The sequence below is a fragment of the Leucopleurus acutus genome (assembly GCF_964270905.1).
Source record: "Leucopleurus acutus genome assembly, chromosome: 9".
Taxonomy (NCBI): Eukaryota; Metazoa; Chordata; class Mammalia; order Artiodactyla; family Delphinidae; genus Leucopleurus; species Leucopleurus acutus.
The window spans coordinates 78,450,999-78,471,363 of record NC_139144.1 but is presented as its reverse complement, the minus strand read 5'-3'; the positions used below and the strand labels follow the sequence as shown (position 1 = coordinate 78,471,363).

General features: G+C 33.7%; 1 pseudogene across 1 annotated transcript; it reads right to left on the bottom strand.

Annotated features, from left to right (window-relative positions):
• Positions 1–3,491: 3,491 nt before the first annotated feature.
• Positions 3,492–19,795, bottom strand: LOC309966632 (ADP-sugar pyrophosphatase-like; annotated as a pseudogene). The gene is made up of 2 exons: positions 19,783–19,795; positions 3,492–4,049 (listed from the first exon to the last, which is right to left on the bottom strand). The product of its transcript is annotated as an ADP-sugar pyrophosphatase-like (transcript).
• Positions 19,796–20,365: the final 570 nt, after the last annotated feature.

Below are 20,365 nucleotides of genomic sequence, written 5' to 3'. Positions count from 1 at the left end.
GTAATATCAGTATGAAAAAATGTATAAACCACTAATGAAAAGAATCAAAGAAAAACCTACATAAATGAAGAGATACATCCTTCCTATGGATAAAATTCTCAAGAAAAATGCCAGTTTTCCCCAAATGAATTCATCAATTTCACTCAGTCCCAATCAAAATCCCAGAGGCTTTTTTTTTCTTTGTACAACGCAAATTGATTCCCAACTTTATATGGAAAGGGAGTTTTGTCAATATAATTTTGTTTGTAAGTTTGTCAATGTAATTTTGAAATAGAAGAAAACATTTAGAGGATTGTCATTATTAATTTCAAGGCTTGCCGTAAGCTACCATAAACAAGATAATGGGATATTGACAAAAGGAAGAGCACAACAATCAATGGCAGAGAAATTACAGCCTACAAAGATACCCTTACATATACTGTCAGTTGATTTCCAGAGAATTTGTGAAATAAATTGCATGGAGAAAATACCACCTTTTCCAGAAATTCTGCTGGAACATCTTGACAACATATGAAAAAAAGTGATATATGGCAAATTCCTCACATCACACAAAAAAATAACACAAAATGGATTATAAACCAAAGTATGAACATAAAACTATACATCTTTTCTAAGAAAATATAGAAAAAAGATTTGACCTTGGCTAAGGCAAAGATTTCTTAGAAAGAACTCAAAAAGCAAAAATCACTCAATCAAAACAGCAAAAGAAAAAACAAATTTTAAAAAATGAGAATGGCTTAAGGGACCTCTGGGACAACATCAAGCGTACTAACATTTGCATTATAGGGGTCCCAGAAGGAGAAGAAAGAGAGAAAGAAGTAGAAAATGTATTAGATGAAATTATAGCTGAAAAATTCCTAAACATGAAGGAAACAGATATTCAGGTACAGGAAGCACAGAGAATTTGAAACAAGAGAGCCACACCAAGACATATTATAACTTAAAATGGCATAAGTTACAGAGAGGATTCTAAATGCATCAAAGAAGTCACATACAAGGGAACCCCAATAAGGCTATGAGCTGATTTTTCAGCAGAAACTTTTCACACCAGAAGGGAGTTCAATGATATATTTAACATGGTGAAAGGAAAAAACATACAGCCTAGGATACTCTACCCTGGAAGGTTATCATTCAGAATTGAAGTAGAGAGCTTCTTAGACAAGCAACAACTAAGAGTTCATCAATACTAAACTATACTTACAAGAAGTGTTATAGGGTCTTCTTTAAATGAAAGAGAAAAGGCTACAAGAAATAGGAAACTATAGGAAGGAAAAATCCTACAGGTAAAGGCAAATATATAGTAAATGCTGTGAATTAACCATTTAAATTATCTTGTATAAAGGTTAGAAGACAAAGATTGTAAGATCAACTATAACTAAAATAAATAAAGTGATAGACATGAAGATGTAAAATATGACATCACAAACACAAAATATGAGGGAAAAGTAAAAATGTGTAGAGCTTACAGAATGTGTTTGAACTTAAATGACTATCAGTTTTAAACAAGTAGATATAGTTATAGGTCAAATCAATAAATCAAAAGGTACCAACAAACAGAAGTCAAGGACTGGATGGCTTCACAGGGGAATTGTACCAAGCACATAAAGAAGAGTTAATACCTATCCTTCTCAAACTATTGCAAAAAATTGGAGAAGGGAAAAAAGAAATAATTGTGTCATATTAAAAATCATAATGTCTTGCTCTTAGTGGCATATAAATTAGTCGTGAATCATAGATTCAGTGAAATACTACCTTCAAAGTAATGTCACAGTAAAGGACAGCCACATACTTAAAAACGTAATGTAATGTTATGAATTTTGCAATTAGAATATACTTAATTTATTAAGTAGTAATTACTTGGTTTATATGCAAAGCTACTCTTGATATGTCTGATCCTGTATCCTTTTAGTGCTGTACTCAAATCATGTCAAAAGGGGCAATTTATTTCAAGTGTATTTCATATAGTTAGTATTGTTTTTTATAATCTGCTTACCCAAGTAAAATCATTAATCTCTTTATATTACAGAAATCTCTATTAATAGGCCACAGACTTAAATAGGTGAATTAGAACACAAAATATTTATTTTGTATGGAAGTGGTACTTCAAATGTGTGTGAGGGGAGACTGGAATCTAGAAATTCCTTATTTTGCTTCTGATCCAAAAGTCCATTTGAGTTTGGCTAGACAAAACATCTACTTCAATTAAATTTTAATTGAACCCCGTTTACCCTGCAAACAGAAAACATTTGATTCTATGGAGTTTTATTCTTTCTATGTTGTTCATTATCCTGGCCCAGTGTCCACAGAAAGTGAAATCATCCCGAGGCTAATTCTGCTTCTTCCTTGGAAAAAATAAGAGGCCTACTGGAGTTGTAAATGTTGCGGCAGGGAAAATGAACACGGGTAAGTAGTCTTAGGTGCAAACTGGTGTTGGCACTACGTGTGGTAAAGCACATTAAAGAATATTAAAAAGGCCCTCCTTTTCAACTATTTTCAGATTGTTGCCTAGGAAATCCTGACTGATTTCAATCTCCCTGCAGGAACCTGAATATGACATTAGGAATTCAAAACAGTAGGAAATTGATCTGGCTTTACAGTCAATTTTAGGAATCATTAACTACATAAAGTTCAAATGCACCTAGAAGGTGAGATTTAATTGTTCAAAAATGTAGTCTGATGGTCAATAATTACCTAAGGCTGATAAGTTGGTATATTGTGTTGGATAAACACATTAATAGAAAATGGTTTCAAGTCTAAGAGGCAATCCCAGATGTCATTCACAAGTAGTGCTCTATGAATTAGGGTGTCTTTCTCAAAAGTCTAAATTGTCTTCAAGGCTTCCTGTTATAGGTAAATGTTTTCTTAGATCATTGCTTATAGCAAGGACAATCACTGCTTTGAGAGCATCCATACATAAGACAATGTTTGGAATATGTGTTTACTCTTGTATAACTCCAGAAGATACCAGTGACTTCTTCCATTCTCCCATCCTGTAGAATATCTCTCTGCTTATGACTGGGTTTCTGGGTATCTTTCCTACACCCAAGCTGAAGGTACAGCCCTGTTCCTGTCCCTCATCAACTTTATTTTATGCAAAAATCCTAGAATGACTCAGGTGTCTGTCATTCCCATTGGCTTCCTTTTCACTTCAGAAGCATATACCTCCTTGTCTACTAGCATCCAACGTCCTTCTCATTCCTGCTGTGTTCTCACTGCTAGCTTAGCATTGAGCCAGATTCAACAAATAATTTCTCGAATATGATCTCATCTTTTTGGTTTCTTCTCAGAGACTAATATTTATGTTCTGTCATTGTTTCAGCTACCATCCCACTTGAGGATTTTTTTTCTTTTTTTTCATTCTGTGTTGCTTATATTGTATGGAAAAGTTAATTTCAAATCGACATTAAACTAAGCTGAATACAAAGTCTTAGTAAAGGAGACCCCGATGGTCTCATTTACAAAAACATGGCCATTGCTCTTTGCACCTAAAATTACAGGAAGGGAACTTCAAACAGCTTCAGCGCGAGAGCATAAGAAAAGACTGACATCCACCGTCAGATGTTCTTCAGTCACTTTAGCATCAAATCTCTTCAAGAGATCATTCTTTAGCAAAAAATTACTTCCACAAATTCTCTATCCTTTGGCTTTGGCTTAGGTTTTACATTTTCAGCATCATCTCCGTTAACAGTTATTGCCACAATGTATGTGGTACTGCTGACAAACTTGGATCCATACTTACAGCTAAAGAACATTCAGTAACGTCACCTTCATTGCCAGTTTCTTCCTCAAGCTCCCAAAGAGCAGCTGCTTCTGGGCTTTCATTACTGACTGTGAGACCTGTCGGGAATTCTAGGCTGTAGCTTCCCATTGGCGGTCAGAACTGTTTCACCAGAACGATACATTCATAATAAAGAGTTCTTTGCAGCACTGGGATAACTACCACACCATCAGCCAACTATCCTTCCCAGTTATGTGTTTCAAAGTTTCCCAAGTTCCAGTTTTACCAGTAGGATCCATGTACATTGTTTCTTCAAGCTCGACTGATTTTCCTTGTTAATGATTCCTATAGGTCTCAAGGGGTTCAAACCAGAAACAGAACAGAACATTGTTCAGTATATTTTTACAGCAATTCAAAAGTTTTTGCAAAACTCACTCTGGAAATCTTCAGGGAAAATCATACTTTGCTACTGTTTTCTGGCAACTTTCTATATTCTCAGAATAATCCTCAAAGCCATTTTGGGTTGGTCCTAATGGCCCATGAATCTGGCAACACTGGGAGTCATGCCACTCTGATAGCTGGACCTGATTGAAGCCATGTCTGTGCACAAGAGAGTCCATCAGTTTTAATTATGGTAAGCAGATTTCCTGAAGTGACATTCACTGTGAAACTCATTCTGCATATTTTTAGTTCTCCTTTAGAGCATAATATGTCTTAGTATCCCTTGTCTTATTTTTCCTTTTTGTTACTTATCTACGTGCAAACATCTAGTATTTTCATGACTCCTATTTTTATATCCCTTATATTTCTCTATTCTCTTCATTTCCCCTACATTTTCTCCCATATCAAGTACTACAAAACTTTTCCCTATTGAGTCCATGTAATTTCCCCTCAGTAACTGGTTAATCTTGTACACCTTCCTGGTCAAGACACCACCTTCTCTCACCTGAATTATAATAACAGTCTCCTAATTGGCCTTTCTGATTTTTGTCCTTCTTCCCCTACAATCTACTTGTAACAAGACAGCTGGTGTGATAATAAATAAATAGTGTCTTTCACTTGTTGAAATGTCTCTAATACACTGGCTTCCAGGGTCTCAAAGAGATAAAGACAAATGGCTTAAAACGGCCACCAATGTCTACCATGTTCTGAGCCTTTCCACCAATGTCTACCATGTTTTGAGCCTTTCTTTCTTATAACTCCTTGACTTTATCTCCTACCATTTCTCTCCTCCTTTGAAATATTTCACACTCCCTGAATTCAGTGCTATAAGTATTACATAAAATAATTGTATTTTCCTGTAGAAAATATATATTTCCATTTACAATAATGCAGACCTTTAATCAAATTTAGTGGACCTTTTCCTTTTAATAAATAACTGAAAATAAAAAAAACGTAGCTTCAGAAAAATATTTTTTTGAGATCAGAAATCTGTTTATGATTGTGTATAGTCATTTAAAGAATATATTTAGGTTTCTATTACTGAAACTTAAATTATATTTGAGCAAACTGTGTGCTGCAAGTGACTTTTTGGCATAAATATTATATGTTAGCCCATATTTCCAGGCCTTTTTTGAAAACATATGTAAAAATTGCCAATAAATTACAACCCCATGGGATTTAAAAATTTCTTCAGAAAATAATTTTCAAGAAAAGGGAGGAAATGATTTTTAGCAAAAAAAATTTATTGAGGGTCTTGGATAGCACTATCTCATTTAATTATTATAATAAATAAAGCACGTGAGTACTTTAACCCCATTTCCAAGGAAACTGAGTCCCAGAAAGGCAGCGTAGTTCTTTTGATGACATATAGCAACTATGCGTCAGAACTGGGATGTAAATTCATTTCCTTCTAACTGTAAATATTCTACTTCCTGCTGTGTCACATCATGGTTTCTTAAACAATAATTACTACCTTTGATATAATGACCACAAATTTGTATTTACTAGTATTAAAATCTTTACATATCTGCTAACATTAAATCGAGCTTGTTAAAATAGAGGCATTTAAACATATACCTTATGATACATCATGTAGATTTTTTTTTAAGTCATCATTTTTTAAATTAATTTTTATTGGAGTATAGTTGATTTACAATGTTGTGTTAGTTTCTGCTGTACAGCAAAGTCAATCAGTTATACATATACATATATCCACTCTTTTTTAGATTCTTTTCCATATAGGTCATTACATAGTATTGAGTAGTGTTCCCTGTGCTATACAGTAGGTTCTTATCAGTTATCTATTTTATATATAGTAGTGTGTATATGTCAATCCCAAACTCCCAATTTATCTCTCCCCTGCCTCCTCCCTTGGTAACCATAAGTTTGTTTTCTACATCTGTGACTTATTTCTGTTTTGTAAATCAATTCATTTGTACCATTTTTTTTTAGATTCCACATATAAACGATATCATATATTTGTCTTTCTCTGTCTGACTTACTTCACTCAAAAAGACACATGTAACCCAATGTTCATTGCAGCACTATTTACAATAGCCAGGACATGGAAGCAACCTAAATGTCCATTGATAGATGAATGGATAAAGAAAATGTAGTACATATATACAATGGGATATCACTCAGCCATAACAAAGAATGAAATAATGCCATTTGCAATGACGTGGATGGACCCTGAGATTGTCATACTGAATGAAGTAAGTCAGACACCGGTGTAGATATTTTAAGTGTAGTATTTTTTTTCTTAAAGAAAATTTTTAGCAATTGATGGGCTAATTTAAGAGAAAAATAGTTTTTTAAGTCTAATTTACATACAGTAAAACATTCCTTTTGATGTACAGCTTTCTGAGTTTTGAAAAATGTATTCAAAAGTGTAGCATCACCACAGTTAAGATACACAACTGTTCTACCTCTCCAAAATATTACACTCTGCCTCTTGGTGTTTTAACACCTACACCCACCTCTAACTCCTAATAATCACTCATCTGTTTTTATATATTTTCTCTTCCTACAGTTTTTTTCATTTTCAAGAATGTCATATAATTGGAACCATGTTGGCTGTAGCCTTTTGAATCTGGCCTTTTCACTTAGCATAATGTACTGGAGATTCATTCATGCTGTTGCACGTTTCAACAGTTTGCTCCTTTTCATTGCTGAATAAGTATTTCATTGCATGGATTTATCACAGTTTATTTATTTACCCATTAAAGGACTTTTCCAGGTTTTGATGATAATGAATCAAGCTACTCTGAAATTTATGGAAAGATTTTGTTTGAACGTAAAGTTTCATTTCTTGGTTAAATATTTAAAATTAGATTGCTGGGTGTTATAGTAAGTGTCGGTTTCACTTTATAAGAATCTGCCAAACCATTTCTAGAGTGGTTGTACTGTAAAGGTACATTTAATATTATATTGTGACCCTATCTGTTAAATAATATAGTTTCCTAATTACTAACACTGTATTTTAATCTACTGTATTTTCATCTAGATCTATGATCTAGAAAAATTCAACCATTCATCCTAAATATCTCCCATGTTAGTGACGTTGATTTCACAGTATTCAAACTCATAAGTTAATAATGGAGACTTAGAGCTAATAACGAATTACAAGTTCATAGTAAGTTGGAATATTTTTTTAAATTAATGTGTTCTTCAGTACTTTCCTAATGATTAATATGTACTTCAAAAATTTAAATTAAATATAATATTAAAGTATTATAAATAAAGCCTAAAACTTTCAAATAATTAGAGTAATTCTACTAAACTTGGTATTTAGAATTTTTTAAGAATAATTTTTAACTTGAAATAAAGCAACAGCGCAGAGCTTACAGTGCCAAGCAAATTTAGCTACATTGATTTGACAGTCTTTCCAAACTACATTTTATTTTCAGATGCCCATTCTAAAAGCATCTTAACATTTACAATCGTTTTTTTTTTTTTTTTTTTCGGTACGCGGGCCTCTCACTGTTGTGTCCTCTGCCGTTGAGGAGCACAGGCTCCAGACTCGCAGGCTCAGCGGCTGTGGCTCACGGACCTAGCCGCTCTGCGGCATGTGGGATCTTCCCGGACCGGGACACGAACCTGTGTCCCCTGCATCAGCAGGCGGACTCTCAACCACTGCGCCACCAGGGAAGCCCAACAATTGGTTTTTATAATTGGTTTTCTTCTAGAAAACTCCAAAACATGGAACACTAATAAAGGGCTTGAAATGGAAATACCCTAACTTCTTCAGGTGGAGTAACTGTTCCCCAAATGGATCTAAGTTTGGTATATGCTTGTGTCTCTGATAAAGAATCTCATGAGGATCACCTGAGTGTCAGTCCTTCACTGATTCACTGTCACCTCCATATGATTTGATCAAGAAAGTCTTGCTGAATGTAAAATATACCATGAATATAACGGCCAACCATCCTTCCTCCTCCAAAACTTCCTCACAGTATTTGTGATAGTTGACCAACCACTTTGTCTTAAAATATAAGAACCATTTAAGTCACTTATCTCTGAGTATTCCTTATACCATGATTAACTCTCTTTACTCACGCCCTACATTTAATGTATTAAGTTTTAGCATAGATCATATTCTCTTTTCTCTATACACCTAACAATTTAAAATCGTCTATTTCCCCCCTTTTTTAAAATTTTATCATTCCCTCCTTTTAAATGAGTCTCTATTTCTATCTTTAATGATGCTTCTGTGCTTCAGAAGCACATGTCCTTCAGCTTTAGGGTTTATCTATTGTATGCTGATAGGCAGCAGAAAATTGCAACCCAAACTGAACACTTCATCTTATCCCATTAAATACAATTTGTCTCCAGAAACTTAGCAAAATTCACCAAGTTTCCCAGGCTTGAAACATTGATTCCTCACATTCCTTTCTTGCTTATATCTATCCAACCATTATTATTTTCTCTCACTTATGCTAATCACTTCCCGTTTTTTCTCTCTTCTTTTAAAAATAACATTCTAGTTCAAGCTCTCATGCCTATTTCCTTGATTATTCAGTGTTCTAACTGGCCTCATTTTTTTCAGCCTTTATCCACTCTTATTCACTTTATATAATCCTCCAAGGTAAATGCTCATTTTACCCAGTTATATTTTAGCAACTACATTGGTTTCATATTTATAACCAAGTGAGGAACAAATTCCATCATCTGTCATCATGATAGTATGTCAGCTTTTCTTTCCAGTCTTAACTTCTCTTAGCTTTCAAAATCTCTGTGCTCAAGGGAAATTATACTGTTTAACATGCTTTAAATATTTATTATTTCTCTGTGCCTTTCTTATGCTTTTTCTCTGATTCTACTATAACTCGTTTTGTGTGTTTGTGTGTGTGTGTGTGTGTGTGTGTGTGTATAAAATGCTATTTACTCTTCATTTTGGCACCATTTGTTAAAGCAAATCAAAATTTCAATTCTGTATATGTGCAGTAATTGAAGATTGGCAAATAATTGGGTTATCAACCATATTAAAATAATATGTTTATAATAATAAAATATAACTATTATTGTTTATAACATTAAATAATACTTGTTTATAATTAAAATAATATTGTTTATAATATTAAACATTAAAATAATATGTTCACAGTATGATTTTAATGTCTTATACAGCCATACACATGCATCGCAGGTTATCTCTAAGGCATACTGGTATTTTTTGTTTCCTTCTCTGTATTTTTCCATATTTTCTAAGCTCCATACAACAGATACCATTTGTCATAAGAAATAATACATGATTCCTGTTGATGAGGAAAATAGGATCAACAATATTCATAAGTACAAAAAATATACTTATCCATCTTAAAAGTCAATTTCATTACAATGAATCTTCCACTAATCTCTCTCTCTTTGAAACTCCCACAATTCATCATTAAAGCATTATTAACTCTGACTCACAGATACATTTCTTTGGCAAGGTTAAGAGTTATTAATGACTCCTTCCTGCACTCTCTTCATAAACAATTTGTCACTCTCCCTTGTTGATTTTTATTTTTAAACATTTTTCAAATCTTCCAGTTTCAAACCCCACTGTCCATATGTACATGTCTAATCTTTCTTTGCCTGAGTGACTATACTAATCTTCTAAGTGGTTCTGTTTCATCTGCTTTCTTTTCTCTCCAAAAGCATCGTCTATATAAAATATGATTTTGCATATATTTCTAAATTGATATTGATTGATAAATAATGAAGCAAAACGAATGGAAGAAAACAGAAACAATAAATTGAGTTTGCATATTCATTGGCCAGATAATTAAATCCAAATTCAAGAGTACTACATACAATATTCTTCATAACAAGCCATTACTGTAAATAACTTTATGCATCTGATTAAAGTTTTATATATAGATTATTGCTAGCAACTTTGCTGGACCATACCGAACCTTACTGATCATCTATAGCAGTGTTCTTCAATATATTTTTCATGTACCTGAGAATATGCAAAGACTTTCTAAGAGATGTGTATGTAGATTTGGTCAGTTTTAATAGAATAATGTCCACATCCTCATATTTTATGTGTACCACCTCCTACTGTTCCGTCTGAGAATGAATCTGATGTCCTACAAGATCTCTTTTTTCATATTTTCACTTTACTCACCCAATCTAAACCACATGGGACATTTTTCCAGGGTGTAGAAATCTACAGCACTCAGAAACATTGATGGCCATGTTAAGAAATAGCTAAAATAGAGCCATTTGTATAAATATGGATAAATCTCCAAATTAATGTTAAGTGAAAAGCAGGTTGATGAGAATGTTTGCAGGATGTTACCATTTATATAAGCATCTAAAACTTAAGATAGTACCATGATTGGTTTACAGGTGCATACTATGTACTATGTAAGGGAACATTTAAATGTATGATCTCTGGAGCCAACATGCCAGACTGTTCAAATTCCAGTCACACACCTCTTACTGGCTGTGTGACTTCAGATGGCTGCTTATTCCTTAAGACCATTGTTCCCTCATAGGTAAGATGAGAATACCACAGTTGCTAGTTTAATGAATTGACATCATGATGTAAAATACTTGGAACAATTTCTGGTACACAGTAAAACAATAAATATTGATTTGATGATTGTTACATTAATTTAAAAAATAAAACTAAACGGCACACAGTGACTTTAAGATTATGGTTACTTTTCAAGAGGAAAAGAGAAAAGAATCGATGGTGACAAGGTTTTATTTGTATCTGTAACATTTCATTTCTTTAAAAAACAATTAACATCTGAAGCAAATATCCTACTCCTGTATGACCTAATCTTTTATTTTTTAACATCTTTATTGGAGTATAATTGCTTTACAGTGGTGTGTTAGTTTCTGCTTTATAACAAAGTGAATCAGTTATACATATACATATGTCCCCATATCTCTTCCCTCTTGTGTCTCCCTCCCTCCCACCCTCCCTATCCCACTCCTCCAGGCAGTCACAAAGCACCTGAGCTGATCTCCCTGTGCTATGTGGCTGCTTCCCACTAGCTATCTATTTTACGTTTGGTAGTGTATATATGTCCATGACTCTCTCTCGCTTTGTCACAGCTTACCCTTCCCCCTCCCCATATCCTCAAGTCCATTCTCTAGTAGGTCTGTGTCTTTATTCTTGTCTTACCCATAGGTTCTTCATGACATTTTTTTCCCTTAAATTCCATATATATGTGTTAGCATACGGTATTTGTCTTTCTCTTTCTGACTTACTCCACTCTGTATGACAGACTCTAGGTCTATCCACCTCATTACAAATAGCTCAATTTCGTTTCTTTTTATAGCTGAGTAATATTCCATTGTATATATGTGCCACATCTTCTTTATCCATTCATCCGATGATGGACGCTTAGGTTGTTTCCATCTCCAGGCTATTGTAAATAGAGTTGCAATGAACATTTTGGTATATGACTCTTTTTGAATTTTGGTTTTCTCAGGGTATATGCCCAGTAGTGGGATTGCTGTGTATGACCTAATCTTAAGTGAGCTAATTACATCTTCAACTACTCTTTTTCCAAATAAGGTCACCTCCTGAGGTATTGGGGATTAGGACTTAAACACATGAATTTTTGGGAAGACACAATTCAAACCATAACAGGAACACCCCTCCAAAGATGTAGAAGGACTTCAAACTCATTCAGGTCCTTTTTAGTAGGGGTGTAAGGAGTCTTCATTAAGGAGTCTGGAAGTTTCTCAAATCAACTCCTTTGGCTTTGGGTATAGTATATAAAAGTGAGAGCAAAATGACTGAATTGAGTTCCCACAGGTTTTGCCCCATCACCACCACTTTGTGGCCAAAAGTGGAAGGAGAACGTATGGAAAAGATAAGCTCCCCAGTGAGTGTTTCTTATGAGAAAAGCCAGGAAAAGAGAAAGCTTACAGTGTATTTCCCAGAAGGCTTCTCAGGGAAGGGAGTATGTTGTCTTTATGGCAGTAAAGAAAGAAGAGAAAATGTTTAAATAATGGCAGTGAGATATGAGCTTTGATTTAGAAATTTTTTCTCTCTTGGATGAATGGTTTCTATACCTTTTTTTGTCTTAACAACAACAAAGATAACCTGAGAGTCATGTGGCCAACTTATAAAGAGTATTAGTGAAACAGTGAAAAGACCTCTGCCTTTGAATTTTCATTAAATAAAACCATCACAACCTGCCACCAGGGTTGTAGGGCACATTTGGGAAACCAGAAATTACATCAGCGAACTTGAATAGTGTTAACATAAATTATGCAATGAATAATTCTTGCTGTTGCTAGATATGGTTTGGGCTAAGGAAAAAATGGTTAATTTACCATCAGGAACAAAGTCAGCTAACAGTGTACCCATCTAAGACATTCAGGAGAACTGATTGATCAGAGTGGTGCTGCTATGGCTCCTTCCCTTGACTCAGCTCTGCAGTGAAAATAGTCATGCAAGTGGAACGAAGTAGACCCCTGAATTTGATGAGGAGAGCTCAGAGCCAGGGAAAGTTTAAGACAGGAGTGCCTAACATGACCCCAGTGTAACAGTGTGGTCCATAAGGGAGAGCGTTTTAGTCATTAAGATATTATTCTCTTAAATGTTTCAGAGAATATAATGCACAGGGTAATGACTTCATGTACTGTAAGAGGAGAGAATTAAATGTCATTGTAAAGTATCCATTCGTCAGATATCACCCATTTTCTAGACCTAAGTTTTGAAGAAAGACCCCCTCCACTTAAGAAATGACTCCAGGTGGAAGTGAATTACATTTTCAGCTTAAGAAGAAGAGAGGGGAAGCTTAGAACTGAAAGTGAAGTTGAAGAAATGAAAGAGAAGGTGAGAATGGGAGACATGAGCTATTGGTCATCTCTTATCCGGGATCTACCAAGATTGAGCAGAAGAATGTAAAAGGAGAAAAAGAAAAGGAAAAGAAAAGAAATCATGGGTTTGTGAACTCCTATGTAAGCCCAGCTCTTGATGTTTCCAAGTCTGGGGAGGGAGGATCTTTGGGGGAAGACGGGATTTGGGTAGATAGATAGTTAGAGAGGAACAAAATAAGTGTTCATAAGATTTTCTATGTACTATGTATTTCCATCCCATCAAAAAAATGCAAAAAAAGATTTATTTGTATCTAAATTCCTTCTTCTTACCATGCTTTCTTAATGATAGAGCCCCAAACTAAGTCCCAATGTAATGAGGCCTACTTCTAAACAACTGCTGCCCCTCAAGTGGTTCTTAAAATATTAGGAGCACATGGTAATATGTACTTTCAAAAATCCCAACGTGGTTCTGATAGTCTTTGTTAGGAAGGCAAGCTCCTTGCCTCCATTCCCTAGAGTATCACCATGGAAAGTAATTACCTTATTAGGAAACCATAATTATTAAAAAGTTAAATTATTTGTCTTTTAAAGCATTCTAATCTTTTATCGAAGGAAAAGAGAGAGTGTACATTGTATTTCCCAGAAAGTTTCTCAGGGAAGGAAGTATAACATGTATGAAACATGCCAAGGAAGAAAGAAAATGGTTAAGAAACAGCAGTGAGAAATGAGCTTTAATTTTTTTCTGCTCTTACATGAATGGTTTCTATACTTTTTTTGTCTTAACAAAGAAAACAGAGTCATGTGACCAATTTATAAACAGCATCAGTGACATAGTGAAAAGAGCTCTGTCTATGTATTTTTGGATATATTTTTGATGAAAGTAGTCAAAAGGTACAAGATAAGTTATAAGATAAAGAAATACTAAGGGTGTAACATACAACAACCTTAATATAATTAAATGCAGCTGTATTTTATATACGAGTTGTTAAGAGAGTAAACCCTGAGTTCTCATCACAAGGGAAAAACCTTTTTTCTTTTTCTTTTGTAGCTTATATGAGATGAAGGATGTTCACTAAACTTATTGTGATAATCATTTCATGATGTATGTAAGTCAAATCATTATGCTGTATACCTTAAACTCATACAGTGCTGTATGTCAATTATATCTCAATAAAACTGGAAGAAAAATCAAAACAAGCAAAAAAAAAGAATAAACACAAATATTTTTTAAAACTCTAATCCTCTGCTGTTCAATAGATTCCAAAGACTTGATATAAAAATTATTTCATCAAGAGTTTTTAATATTGATTACATATTGAATGGTACTATTTTGGACACATTGGTTTAAATTTTAAAAATAATTCCATTTTTTGTTACTTTTTGAGTGTGCCTTCTAGAAAATTTAAAACTAGACATGTGGGTCACATTATATTCCTATTTCTGTTGTTGTAGCCTAATAAGAATCTTATTTGAAATGATACTTCATCCAAGGTCCATTTGTGAGATTGTAATTAAACTCACTTGAATAGAATCTAAGAAAAAACTTTACACTTTACTTAATATTGGTCAATATCATGGCTAAAAGGAGTTTCTAGTTCCAAAGCTCCTTGAATATATAAACATAAGTTTCCTCATTTTTATGAGGTTGGCTTTATATTTGTTCCCAAGATATCAGAGACTGAGAAAAACTGTAAGGAAACGTGACTTCCCAAACATTGTAGTAAATAAAGTCACTTATTGAGGACAGAACAAATAATGCATATTGCATTTTTTTCAGGAATTATTGTTTCAATGATTTCATATGCCACTTAAAACCTCCTTAGTAAACTAAATACAAATCATGTGAGAAATTGACAAGATGAAATTTTCCATTCAGGTTTGGATTTCAGTCTTTGATGAAAACTGTATTTGGGCTTTGAAGCTTCAGGAACACCCTCAGAGATTCACTCATAGGGATAAAAATACAAATCTCTTAAACAACATGAAAAACAATACAAAACAGAGCACAAACCACAATTATTTTTAAAATTTATTATTATTTTTCCAAGATAGGCCTACTTAAGAAATATATAGTACTTTTAAAGTTATATTTAATTTTGTGTTTTTTAAATTAAAGATTTTCACCTAAGTGTAAATCACATTGTCTTTGCAAATACAAATAAATATAACTCAGAAATGTTTGGAAAAGACAATTCCAATCAAAATATGGATAAAAAGAATTGATTTGAAGGAAAATAAGATTAGATTCACATATTCATACTTCCTACTATCTTAACAATCTCAGTTGATAACTAAATTTTTGTAAGTATCAATATCTAACACAGACCTGGGGATAAATTTAAGAGCCAACTATATATTTAAAGAAAATAATCAAATTATTGTCATCTAATGCAGGCTGTTGAATCCCCTGCTAAGATTAGATTGATCCCAAGTGTACTGTGTACATTTTGGTGATTTGTTCATCATATTTAATTGCCTCTGGGATGACACAGCTACCATTTCTTTCAAAAGATCATTTCACTCTCTATTTGTTCTCATTCTTGTGAACTTTGCCATTCTAAAAATGAGCCAATGTCAGAGCTTAGCAAAAAAAAAAAAAAAAAAAAAAAAACAGGAAAAGCAAAAACCTTTGCCATTCTACATTCTATAATGCTAGAGTTCCATTTTTCTCAATTACAACCAGTTGTTAACACTAATAACAAGTTGGATGAATGGGCATTAATAAAGGACAACCTTATTTATGATTAGTAACTTGAATATCTATGGAAAAGTGTGATGATCTTTTCTGTCACATGAATTTTAACACTCAGATGAATCATTCTTTCCTGAACATCAGGGACTCACACACCCTCAACACTCTAATTTTAATTCATGCTGACTTCAACTCCTATAAATTATACTGATATTAATAAGAAAGAATAAAGTTCATATAATCAAAGTATTGTCTCAGGAATAGAAAGTGTCTATTTCCCTTGCATTAAAATAGATGTAATGTATAACCCAATAAACTTCACTTGCTCTTTTACCTTGCACTTTGCCACATGTTCTTATTTACTGGGTCCATTTATACACTTTCCCCTTCTTTCATGATTGGTCTTACTTCTCTCAGGAAGAGAATATAACAGGGATTCATGCATTTACTGACAGACAAGAAAATACAAGCCAAACCAAATAAGAATGTCCCTGCCTACTCATAGAACCCATATGACCCACAGAGGAAAAGGGACAGAAGATAGAAAAGAATTTCTGATTGCTGTGGAGCTACTCTGATTTGAAAATAGTGGCTTATCCAAAGAAACCTATTCCAAGTGAAAACAAATAGGACTTCATTCATAAATTTTCTCATCTGCTACAATCAGAAGTCAAAGCTGAGAGTGCCTAAGGCTGATGATCATCGTCTTCTAAATACAGTATATTTGCAAAAAGCGTAAGTGAACCTTCTTTCGAAAGCTCTCTAAGAAGTGACAGACATACATTTCCTAAGGTGTTTATAGAAATGAGTACGTAATTTGATTTAACTTTTATAATTATATATTTTTATATTTAGCTTATGTTGACCCTTGGTATTATTTTTTTTCTGTCTCTACTGGTGTGTTTAATATGTTTATTTATTATCAAATTTATAGTTAATTTCTAGGAGGCTTATCCTCTCTTCTACATCACTGGGAAAGACTCTAAGTAAGTACGATGACAATCTTTATGGTTATCTCCCAGGCACTTTTTGCCTATTAAATACACAGGAATTTAATTTAGTTAAAATCTGAATATCTTAAGCTAGCATTCAGAGTTTGAAATTTGTAACTCACATTTAGTTAATTTTTTACAACTGATAGTGATTTTTAATATTGGAACTATTTTTTTAAGTTATTTTTGTCAAAAAATAAACTCTCAACACAATCAAAAATAAGAAAATATTTGGTTCTGTGATTTATTAAAATGACTTTTATGGGTAACGGACTTGGATGAATTAAAGAGAACCAAATTAATTTCCTGCTCCCCTGAAGGATTAATAGTAGCAAGAAGAGGAGTAAAAAATATGACAAGGAAATGATATAATAGAAGACTAATGTGGACTATTTATAGTATTAAAAAAGTAAATTTTCACGAGCACCAAAGTTACTTTCAGCAAGGAAAAATAATGATGCATTTATGTATTATTTATCAAATACAAAATATTTCGACAGACCTTGTTTTTCTTTATTTTTTAAATTTTAAAAATAGGGCTTGCCTGGTGGCGCAATGGTTGAGAATCTGCCTGCCAATGCAGGGGACACGGGTTCGAGCCCTGGTCTGGGAAGATCCCACATGCCGCGGAGCAACTGGGCCCGTGCTCCACAACTACTGAGCCTGCGCATCTGGAGCCTGTGCTCCGCAAAAAGAGAGGCCGCAATAGTGAAAGGCCCGTGCACCACAATGAAGAGTGGCCCTTGCTTGCTGCAACTAGAGAAAGCCCTCACACAGAAACGAAGACCCAACACAGCCAAAAATAAGTAAATAAATTAAATTAAATTTAAAAATAGCTTTACTGTGAATATAATGCATATGCTATATAATCCACTCATTTAAAGTGTACATTTCAGTGAATTTTAGTATATTTACAGAATTGTGCCACTGTTACCACATTTTACATTTTCATCATCCCCAAAGGAAACCCCGTTTCTATGAGCAGTCACTCCCCATTACTTTCCAGCCCTAGACAATATTAATATACTTTCAATCTCTAGATTCTCCTATTTTAACCTTTCATATAAACGGAATCATTCACTATGCAGTCTTTTGTCACTGACTTCTTTAAGTAGCATAAAGTTTTCAAGGTGCATCTGTGTTTCTAACATCTATCAGTAATTCATTCCTTTTTATGCTGAACACATTTCTGCTGTCTGGATATAACATATTTTTTTAAATTCATACACAAGTATCCATTCATTAATTGATGGATATTTGGGTTGTTTCCACCTTTGGCTATTAGGCGCGATGAACATTCATGTACAAGTTTTCATAAGTTTTTATTTCTCTTAGGCATGTAGAAGTTGAATAGGTAAATCATCTAGCAACTGTATATTTAACTTGGAAGAACTGCCAGAGTGCACCATTTTATAATCCCACCATTTAATAATCCCAATCATCAATATACGAGGGTTCTAATTTCTCTACAGCCTCACAAAACTTTAAATGATCTGTTAAATATAGTCATTTTAGCAGATGTGAAGTGATGTCTCATTGTGTTTTTTTCTTTCAATTAAGACTTTTTTAGAGCAGTTTTAGATACAAAGCAAAATTGAGTGGAAGGTACAGGGATTTCTTATATAACCCCTACCCACACACATGCATAGTCTCCCCTATTGTCAACATCCTCCACCAGAGTAGTACAATTGATGAACCTACATTGCTACATCACAATCACCCTACTTCCATAGTTTACCTTGCTGTTCACTCTTGGTGTTGTACATTCTATGGGTTTGGACAGATAGCCATCACCATAGTATCATACGGAATATTTTCACTGCCCCCAAATTTTTCTGTGCTCCATATATGTATCCTTCCCCCACTCTAACTCCTGATAACCACTGATCTTTTTATTATTTCCATAGTTTTTCCTTTTCCAGAATGTCATATAGTTGGAATCATATGTTGCCTTTTTAGATTGGCTTATTTCACGTAGTAATATGTGCTTAAATTTCTTCCATGTGTTTTCATGGTTTGATAGCTCATTTCTTTTTAGGGTTGAATAAAAGTCTATTGTCTGGATATAACAAAGTTTACCCATTCACAGGCTGCAGGGCATCTTGGTTGCTTCCAAGTTTGGCAACTGTGAATAAAGTTATATAAACATTTGTGTACAGGTTTTTGTGTGGACATAAGTTCTCAACTTCTTTGGATAAATACCAACGAATGCAATTGCTGGATCATATAGCAAGAATATGTTTAGTTTTATAAGTAACTACATACCACACCACCTTCCAAAGTGATTGTAGTGTTTTGCATTTCCTCATTAATGAAAAAGAATTCCTTTTCACCTTATGTTTGTTAACACTCAAAACTGCTAGGAAAGAAGATGTCATTACCCCATTGGCTTAAAAAACTGAGCTTCCCAAAGTCATTTGAAGAGTTAAATGAAATTATCAGCTTGTTATAAAATAGTTCTTGATTGGGTTGGTACTGTCTTGAGCTTCATAGGTATAATAGGATCCCCTAATTTGTCCCTGCACACAAATATAGTAGCTTTCCCCCAATCATGAGAACCACTGTTGACTAAAAAGGATAATTTTGCCTCTGTCAGATTACTTGACTGATACTCTCGGAGAGAGATATGAAAAACTGAGTAGAAAGAAGTCAGTGGGAAGAAAATATGCCAAAACCCCCCAAAATAACAAAATGCTAAGTTCTGGAGGAAGCGTCATTGTTGGATGTAGGAAGTACAAAAAGGGCAGTTTCTTAAGGAAAAAATAGGGATACCTTAAAAATAAGAGACCCGTTTCAGTAAACACCATGTGAGCAAAGGACACAAACAGGAGAGTTTCTTATTGTTCCAAAGACCAGCGGGTACAAGTATAGCAGATACTCACAAGAAGTTTGCCACAAGTATCTAGGCACAAAGGAGGAGGTCTTAGAACTGACAATGAATGAAAGCAATGAATGGCAATGAATAAAACATGGACAAAATTTGACATATCTAAAAAGTTGGTATCTGTTCAATGTACTGTTATAATATTTTTTTCCCTGCAAAACCAAATGTTATGGAGAACTTCAATACATAGTTTTTAAAGGAATGTTCAGAAAAGAGAAAACGATGATCAAAAAACTACCTTAGGTTTGCAAGTATTGAGTGTTCTAGGAAAACTTACCTTTTCTACTCATGCCTCTTACTTTTGGAATGCTTAACAGAACAATATTATTTACATCCAGAATCAGATTATTCTATACCCAATTATATCATAAAGGTATATACAATCAATATGATAAGAATATGGTGGGGATAATTTTATACTGCCTTATTTAAAAGGCAGACTATCTTCAATAATCTAATATCATAGCTAAATATATAATCATGATCTGGTACTATATAAAGATGTTAACACATTTCAATGATTTTAATTCAATTCATCATGCAGTGGTAATAAGATAAAGCATTTTTCACCAAGGAGTTCTCAGACTTGCAAGGAAATATAACCAGATAACGAAACATCTGCAAAAATGTCATTATTGCTTTGAAAAGGGACTACATGAATTCCACTAGAAACACATTTAAAATATCATATTTAATTCCGAGCACCACATTTTAAGAATGCTATTGAGGTATTAAAGTTCAGAAGAAGGTGACCAGACTGATTAGAGATTAAAATTAAACTAAACTAAGGAAGTTAAAGTATATGTTTTTTTTGTGCCTGAAGAAGAGAATGCCAAAGGGAAACATTATAGCTGCATTTG